Source organism: Gordionus sp. m RMFG-2023, chromosome 4 (genome assembly GCF_954871325.1).
Source record: "Gordionus sp. m RMFG-2023 chromosome 4, tfGorSpeb1-WG-v2, whole genome shotgun sequence".
Lineage (NCBI taxonomy): Eukaryota > Metazoa > Nematomorpha > Gordioida > Chordodea > Parachordodidae > Gordionus > Gordionus sp. m RMFG-2023.
This window is the reverse complement of record NC_088778.1, coordinates 8,648,110-8,656,472: the sequence shown is the minus strand read 5'-3', so window position 1 is coordinate 8,656,472 and position 8,363 is coordinate 8,648,110.

Below are 8,363 nucleotides of genomic sequence, written 5' to 3'. Positions count from 1 at the left end.
GTACAAAATATAATTCATTAAAATTTTAAAACTTCTGAAAGTTTTAAAACAATTTGAAGTTTTAAAAAATATTTTGGGCTTAATCATAAATAAATATTTTGCCCTATGCATTAAAATCTTTCTAGATGAAATCACAATTTTTTTAAACTCATTTTACTATAATGAGCATTACATAATCCTTATAATATTTAACAGCCGAATTGGCCATAACTAATGCAATTCTTGATCCAGCGAGCTTTAAAACGGTTCATATACCGCAATATTTGATCCAACAGGACTTTTTAGATCCGATGGAAAATTTTCTGAAGGAATCACCAAGATCCCATGGTAATGGGCCCAATTTCTGGTTAGGGACCATTCTAGTATAGATCCATTAGCTTAACTACTCGAGCAAAAGGAACAGCTTAAAATGAAGATCATATCTTTATAGTAATATCCACAACCTTTACTTCCTTTGCGTCCTTCTAAGATTTTGGATCTCACATCTGCAAACTTACTGGTGATCCTCAAGTCTTCCTCAGACAGAGGCTAATTATCCTTAGAGCGAATTATATGAGCCTTAATGACAGTCCTCTCTCCAAAGAACTTTGCTAGACTTACTCTTCTTTCCCTTTTCTTCTCGTTTTACGCTTATATATCATCACTTTTTTAAATTTGGAATTATTATTATCGTACATAAACAAATGTTTAATTTTTTTAACATAAATATTATATATTTAAATATTAAATATCAAAATTTATCTTATTGTCATTTTTAATATTGAATAAAATAAATTTTAAACATTCTAAAGTTTTTGAGAACAAATGACATACTAGGCAGGTTGAGTCTATGCAACTTGTCGTTGGTGGGAACCAAGAATTTGTTCATTTTTTTCACTCAAGTAGGTCCTAATATAAGGAGCCAATGAGACAATCATAGTGGTTGTTAAATTTTAAAATCTATTTTTTTCCCTCATCTTACCCCATAAAAATTATATTATTTATCACAAATTTATATTTTTTTAAAAAATTTTAATCTTTCTGGTCATATTCATATTATTATTTTATTTATGTTGGTGTGTAAATAAACGTATTTATTAAATAGAACGCGATCATGAATAAATTGTTTTTTATAAAAAAAAAATTTTCTCGCAGTATAAAAAATAATAAAGAATTTTAAAATAATGTAAATTTTTTTTAACTTGTTTCTTCATTTAGATCATTATATATTTTTTTCGATTGGTATAAAATTGTAAAATGTAATTTATATGCTCCTTTTTTAAAAAAAATTAAATCCAATAATTAATGTAACTCAAACCTCAAAATAATATAACTAAATATGAATATTGTGGTAACTATATTTTCTCCATAACCCTGCATTCACGGTTCCACGAATATGCGGCGAAGCATTTAAATTATATTCTAAATAAACTGATTAATGTTGTTAAACGGCTCTATTTTTATAAACGGCTATCCCAATATTTTCGCCAAAAAATATAACGTAAGCCTGGAGATTTCGTGATCATAAACAGCAGAAAGATATGGTCATCTGTTAAAGAAATCTCGGGGCATGCATAAAATTATTTTAGCTAAAATCTTAATATAAATTTTAGCGAAATCGAGCCATTTAACAACAACGCCTTTTGTAAAAATAGAATTATTTAGCTACTTTTCCTTTAAATATTTTTGAGCACGAGTTTATTTAAATTTTCGACTACTTTTTGAAAAATCTGTAAAAAAAATATAGAATTTGAGAAGCCTCAAGACCGGGGATTTGAATCTAAATATGGTTCAGGTATTTAGAATTGCTTGGTTGGACATTTCGAAATCCCAGACCAAACAGAGACTGGTTTACGAACAACCCCTCAAACTCGGTAAACTATGAACCAGGTTCGGGTTCAGACTCCTTTTGGAAAATAGGTTTCGATCAAGTTCCTGTTATAAGAATTTCCGCTAAATAGATTTAAATGCAAGATAAAATATTTATTATGAAATCTCAGTTTTTATTGGTTTTCCGAAAGTATTATGCCTGGCTAAACTCGACCTACTCCTTGGAAAAAAAAATATATATATAAGGAAGAAAAAAGCTCATAAATTAATTTAGCCAATAAAAAAAGTTGATATAAAATTAAATTTACTATTACTTAACAATTATTTTTTTGTTTACAACTCTAGGTTTACTACCAAGTAGCTTAATTTAGCATAATAATATTTCTAATTAGAAACTCTATAAAGTTCGAAAAATCATCTTGTAAATTGCATTTTTAGGCAAACAAGTGGTGTTGCTAAAAAGCCCGATTCGTGTTGATTTTGAAAAAATGACCCCATAGATGCTAACCAAAATAGTATTATGTCAGCTTGGAGATTTCGCTCATAGATGGATGAAAGATTTGGACATCTATTAGCCAAATCTCGAGGCTTACATAATATTATTTTGGTTAAAATCTCTAATCGGCCCTTTTTTAAAAATAAACCCGGATTGGGCTTTTTAAAAGAACTTCAAACAAATATTTATGTTTTTACCCCATAAATCAGGGAACCCAAACGTTTTCTATAAGTTAGGGTTCAGGAGAGAAAAAAATAAGAAGGTAAGGTTCCGCTGGTTCTGGCTAGGTTATGGTTTTAAAAAATTTTATAATCGTTTTTTTCGGGTTTTAAAATTTTTGTGATATTTATATCGAATTAGTCCTTAGATAAAAACAGGAATTTATTTTATTGAGTTTATAATATACACTATAACAAAGTTATAATATATATATAATTATATAAGATTTGATACTTGTATGGGATTAATGTATATTTTAGTCAACAAACTGAAAATAAAATATGTAGCTATATATTAAAGACCTGCAAGCCCGGCCCTAAGCCCTGCCCGGATACAGGTATCTGGCCTTATTTTAATTTTTAAATATACCCGGACCGCCAAATATTTTAAATTGTCATTATCTATGATAATATTTTAAAAAAATACGGGTCATGCCTGAAAACCTTTATTTAAAAAAAAATCTGAGTTGGGTCAGGATTGAAAACATAAAACCCTTGGCGGGCCCTAAAAAAATCCGAGACGGGCAAGGCTAAAAAAAATTTTAAATTCGGGCCGGGCCGGGTAGTGCAAATTAAATTATTCTATCATGAAAATTTTATACTTTTTAAAATTATTATTAAAGAAATTATCTCAGAATATAGATATAACAGACTAGTGTTTGAAAATTCTACATCTTTCTCAGTTTGGGACTGATGCATATACTTTTTTGGTAAAATTTTTAATATTTTTTCCCCTTTATATATGACTACAAATACGAGTGTGTTAAATCGATATCTGTCAAGTCTTCTTACGTATAAATGATAATTATAAGAAGGGGAAATTTATTTTTAATTCTTCCTCCATCAAATAAAGGAATAATTTTGATTTACCCGTCATTCTTGGTGGGCTTTCTACTCGTAAACAATAATTGTTACATTTTAACATATGAATATAAATATTCATATTGATATTAAGTTTGATATATAATTCTATGATTTAGTAATGATTGATAGATTTTAATAATAAAACTTTCTCAAGATTTTTGTCATTAAAGCACCTACGTTCAAGTATACATTTTTAGACACACTAAAAAGTCATTCAAAAGGGCACTTGTTGATAGAGTGGAATTTTATTTTGGGATAATTTTTTAATAAAGTAAAATCCCGTTGATTTAAAAAAAAAATTATTCAAAATTTGATGTATTCATATTCCCTAAGTAGTTCTGAAAAAAATCTTGATACAAAAATGATTTGATTATTTTTCACAGGATATTTGTTTACAATCAGTTGGAAACTTTAATAGATCAGGCTCGTAGCCAGTGGGAGTGGGGAAGAAATCCCCCTTTCCCCTTTGAAAAGATATAAAGATCCTCATGAATTGTGAAGTATTCTATTTTTAGGTTATATTCTATTCTAAATATTAACAAAAAGTTAAAATTAATTTAAATATATATTTCTTGTATACTAGTATTAATATTTTATCTCACTTATTACATTTTTTAAACCTTAAATTAATGAATAAAAAGTTTTATCAACCAAATAAATATTCTATTTAATTTATCTATTCTAATGAATATAATAAAATTTATAGAGTCTATGAAATAATATAATTATTTCTGAGACTTCTCGTACTACAGGAAAAAATAAACTGCAAAAAGCCTGCAAAACAAGATGAAGCCTTCGACATCAAGCGGTTACAGCATATTTTGGATCGAGAAGAACCTAATTGGTATCCCCTTGATAACAGATTCGCCTGAAGTTAATGCATTATTAGATTTAATAAGACTGTCTATTTTTTTTGACTGGAATGTATTGATAAATTATTTGTACAACACGATTTTGTGCAATAAAATAGATTTGGCCGAAGTTATCAGAATCGCGATATTATATTACAAATTACAACTTATAAACGAAGAAATAATATTGACTAAGAAAGAATTTATCATGATTTATGTGATTATTGAGGTGAACGCCAAATTTTATGATTTGAGATTATAAGCCCCGACTTTCACAGATAAAAAATGAGGATTACTATAAAATAGCCTATTATATTCCACTTTTGGATTTAATTTTGACTTTAATTTGTAATTTAACAAATGGCTCTATTTAATATAAACATACTATATCTTATAACTTCCTCTAATCTGAGAATATATCATATTTTAATGTTTAAAAATTAAATATTTAGCTAATTTATATTTTATAGGATAATAATGTTACTGAATGCCAATTAATTTCAGAATTTAAATGGTATGAAAGGTTCATTTTTTATAGATAATCGTCCAAGAAATATAATGGAAGCATTGCATACTTTATAATATATTTTTTTAGTTTTCCAAGTATATTAAATTTACTGTATATTTTGGCAATGATCCAATTAGTACAAATACAAACGAGAGGACCTTTTCTTCAACCTATATCATAAGTACGACATCTTAAAATTGATTAAATGACTTAGCTTTACTCACCGAGATCTAATCTAATTATTAAAAAATAGGCCCTAAATTTTATATGATAATTAGTTTTAATAAATTTTTAATGCTCCAAAAAAAAGCTATTTCAATATAAAAAAAATTACCCCCCTCCCACACCCCCCTTTTCTCCGTAGAAAATTCTTAGGTACGATTAATTTTTAAATTTAACATATTGTCATCATCGATTAAAAATAAAATTTGTCTGGTTTGTTTTTATAATAAAATAAACTCGGACATAACATTTAATGAATTTAATTCAAATGTTATTATTTCTAATATTATAAAAATTAAATTAAATTATATATAAAAATTAACTAACAAATAGATAGATACCTTTAAAATAGTATCTAGATACCGATACCACATTTTTTTATGTAGATACAAGTAACAACTCTAGTATATGGTATATTTTCTCGATAAAATCAATTTTATCAAAATCCCCCAAATAACTTTACATTTGTTCTAAAACCATAACCAACCTAAAACGGAACCTTTTAAATTTTAAGCAGTTGAAACGTAACCGAACTTATATAATTTTTCGCCCCTGAACAGAGACTGTATCCTATAGACCACGGCTTAGGTCCCTGACATACATATAGGCCTCTCCGACACATTTAAAATTCTGTAAATTTCTTTGGTAATAGTTTTTTTAAATAACATACTTTATTATAAACACTCATACATAATTTTTGGCAGATTTCTTTATAAACTACTTTCTTACAGTTTTAAATGCCACCAACCTAAATGCTTTAATAATTAATGATTATATATAAAAAATACATTAATATAGATTAAAATTAAAAAAATGTTTTATAAAAAATTATATTGATAATAAAAATGATAATGATGAACACCAGAGCCAAACCCCCCCCCCCCCCCCTTTTCTCTCTTTAGAAAATATAATACTAAAAATAATATATGATCGTGATAATTATTTTTCTCTTGTGTTAAAATATAGAAGAAAATAACGTTTTATATAATGACATAAAATAAATACCTTCATAACTGTTATCGTTATCGCATTGAGTTTTTAATGACGTGGATAAAAAATGACCTTCAAAAAATATGTTATCTAATGAAAATTTATAATTTAGAGACATGCTAACACTGTGAGTAAGGGTTTTAAAAACAATTTTTTTTATTTCTGTGTCATGCCAGAACAAAAAGTTGTTTAAAAAACCAGGGTTGGAAATAGAAAAACCCGGGGAAGGATGGGGGGGGGGCTATTTCATAAAGGTCAAATTTTGCTAAAATAATGATTTTTTTAAAACTAAACTAAATACTTAAACAGACTCTGAGATTTATCAATATCAGTTGCTATAAAAATGTAAAACTATATGGAAAAATTTATTAATTTAAAAACCATAATCTATGTCTAATTTTAATGGTAAATTATAAAAGAACCTAAAATCGTATTGTAAAATATATAACTGATAAGTTAGGAAAATAATTATTTAAAAACAGTTTTAATATCCACACAAAAATTCGGCATTTTTTCTTCCATAATACCTTAGACAAAAAAAAATTATCTTCAACGATCGGTATATCTTATACCATGTAACTCATAGTATAAAGCATAGGCGCAGCAGGGAGGGAAGGTAAATCCCCCATTCAAAAATTTGTCTGTTCTAGTAAATATCATTTTAAGCCAGTAGAAAATTCCCCCTCACACATCTCCAAACCCCAGCTCCCTTAAAAAAAATATATAATATATCATCATTATAAGAAAAAAGTATAAAAGTTTATAACTTTTTAAAATAAGGACGATAATTAAAAATTTTTAGGAAAAAAGCATTTTTATAAAAAAATAGTGACTTAAAATTATTTTTATAAAAATTTAATAAAGCCAAAAGTTTGCAACAAGTGAACCTAAAGACCTTGAATAAAATTTATAGGGGAAACCACATCTAATAGTACCCCTCATCCAGAAAAATCATGTACGCCTATGATAAGGTATACGTCGGACAAAGATACTGAACAGTGAAATAAAAATACAACCTTAAATAAACAATCAACTATATCATAAGTATCTGCACAGAGCCTAATTACCAACCATAATATAAATTTTAACATTTCAAAATTTTTATTGCATAATTTAAATTATTTTCTTGGACTAATAAAGGAATCCACCTTTTTATAAAAACCAAATAATTATAATAAAAATGGTTACAGTTTACCAAATACATGGGAATTAAATTTTTTATTTGTAATAAAACTAATGTTAGGTTACATTTTGAAGTACTACGATTTTATTTATGATATTCCTGAAATTAAAATTTTCTATATCACATTCCATATTATGCCACATAAATCCGACAAAGAGGATGCATGTATTTCTTTAAAACATTATTTTCCTATGGCCATGTTTAAATTATAGCAAGATTAAAAAGTGAAATTTGGCACTCGAAGAAGACTCCAAAATAAATTTATAAAGTTAAAACTAGTGTTAAGAAGCTCGATTTTTTGAAAACGTCTAACTCAATATTTTAGCCAAAAAAAATTGCGCAATACTAGATATTTTGCACATGAATGGCAGAAGATTTGGATATCTATTGACTTATGGAATACTTTGCCTAAAATCGTAATTTAGGCTGATTCAAGCCGTTTACTTAAAAACTTTCATAGTTTATAATTAAGTTATGTTAAAATATCCTTGAACGGCAGGAGTTATTTATTATAATTGGAATATAATTAACTGTTAGCAAGTTGCGATATCTTTTAAATATATATTTTCAAATACGCTTTATACAAACGATTTCATAACCCTCCCTCTATACATCTCTAGCTCTACTATAGTTTGGATATGATAATAACCCATTTTTTTTAATTGGATGAAATAAATATAAAGTTATACAAGTAAGTAGGATTAGGTAAGAAAATGGGTTAGGGTTAACTAAAGATTTGAGAGTTATGGGGTTAAGTTTTTAATAAAATTTAATGATTGTTAATAAATTATCCAATTTGACAGGTCATATGATTAAAAATTATTTCCTAGAGTGTTGGATCATAATCAGATTTGATTAAGGTCCAAGCATAATAATGACCATTTTAATTCCGGTATTCTTTACTATTTTTTGTGGATTTTGATAAATGGTACGGGGCTAATCCTTTATTAGTAGTTTCAATATTTTAAAATGCAATCAATAAAGCATCATCCCCAAACAAGTTTCCAAGTCATTCAACCCCAGGTGATTACACTTTGGGAATTTCGTAGCCCATTTTATTTTACTTATATTTTTATGAATGGAAAGTAGAATCTTGCAAGTTGGTATACATTTTTTTTAAAAATAATTATTTATGACATATTATACTCATTTTTTAAGAGAATGGGGTGGGAGAAGTTGCAAGGGGAAATATTTTTCCTAGCTTAAATTTAAAGTGAGATTT